The sequence below is a fragment of the Myotis brandtii genome, unplaced genomic scaffold (assembly GCF_000412655.1).
Source record: "Myotis brandtii unplaced genomic scaffold, ASM41265v1 scaffold82, whole genome shotgun sequence".
NCBI lineage: Eukaryota > Metazoa > Chordata > Mammalia > Chiroptera > Vespertilionidae > Myotis > Myotis brandtii.
The window spans coordinates 4282986-4284361 of NW_005371324.1; the positions used below are offsets into that span (position 1 = coordinate 4282986).

A 1376-nucleotide genomic window follows, 5' to 3' on the forward strand; every position below is an offset into this window, starting at 1 on the left:
GCAAGGTTTTTTCTACAGTAGACATAGCCCTACCACACATTCAAGATCATCCTGCCATCGGTGGGTTATGTTTTAAATATTTCGAATTAGGTGTCATTACTACTCATTTCCTTTTAGAAAAACAGATTTTCACAATTACACAATTCTGAACGTTTAGCTTCTTTGAACTTCTACACAACACAGAATCTGAAGGGAAAAAAATAATCTCAAAAAAAAAGTTATATCACAGAGTTTAATTTCAACCACCTGGCATAACAATGAGTGTGTCCGGGTTCTGAAATTGACCTAGGAATAATGAATGAATGAAGTCTTAATGTTTTCCCCTACACCTCCCTTTTTTCCTTTCCAAGATTAGGACGTACTAGGAAATAGGTTTTTGAAAATAAAGTTCCTTTTCTGGAAAACGGCCTACATTCAGAAATGTCTTAGAACAAATATTTTTTTTAAAAAAACTAATAAATAATCATAAATCAAAATACATTAAAATAAAATTACAGTACATCTTCGCTCCTAGAAGGTCCACCATACTGGGAGATCCTTTCAAAGGTTCATAAATAAAGCCTTCTAGCCTTGAGATCGTTTCCTGCATTGCGATGAGGAAAAGTATGCAGAAAACTAAGAGGAATTGCAAGTTATCGGTCGGCTGATGTCCAAACTACTTGGTCTGGTGCAGAGCAGGGACACTTGTTTTCCATCCAAACGAAGACAACAGAAAGGTGCTCTCATCCCACTTCCTCGAGTCCTCAAAACCTGGAAAGAAAGGACACCGAATGAAGTAGGTGGCTCAGGTTCCTCCAAGACCCAGTTCTCTCCGGGCCGGTCAGACGGACAGAGCGTGCTCGCTAGGACCCCGGGGTCGCTCCCTCCAGTGCCAGACACAGCAAGAGGCAGCGGTGCGGCTGGGCGCACCCCGCTGAACGCGAGTCCCCCGCGCACCCCTCTCTGCCCGGCTTCTCCTGGCTCTAGCCTGCTTCGCTTCTTTCCACCTACCCAGAAACTTGAAAGAACTTCTCATTTTTCCACCCAAGAGCCAAACCCGTGAACACACTTCCAACTCCTTCTAACAGCCCGAGACCCAATCCTCGCACGGTCCTCGGGAGCCGGAGTTGCCGGGGCCTTACCTCGTCTTGCCCGGGTGCTGCCCCCTTCAGGCTGAGTTGGAGGTGCTGCGGAGAAGCCGGTGGCCGTGCGGCTGCGAGAGCGGTTGTTGGTGCGGGTGCGGTAGCTGATGCGGGTGCTGGTGCGGATGCGAGTGTGGATGCGGATACGGATGGAGCTGTTGGGGCTGCGGCTTGGGTTGGGGTTGAGGCTTGGGTTGAGGCTGCGGCTGGGATTGGGAATGTGGTTGGAGTTGGAGCTGGGGCTGGGGTTGGGGC

General features: G+C 48.6%; 1 long non-coding RNA gene across 1 annotated transcript; it reads right to left on the reverse strand.

Annotated features, from left to right (window-relative positions):
* Positions 1 to 214: 214 nt before the first annotated feature.
* Positions 215 to 1370, reverse strand: LOC106724409. Its single transcript, XR_001360197.1, has 2 exons — positions 1122 to 1370; positions 215 to 750 (listed from the first exon to the last, which is right to left on the reverse strand). It is a non-coding gene; the product is annotated as an uncharacterized LOC106724409 (long non-coding RNA).
* Positions 1371 to 1376: the final 6 nt, after the last annotated feature.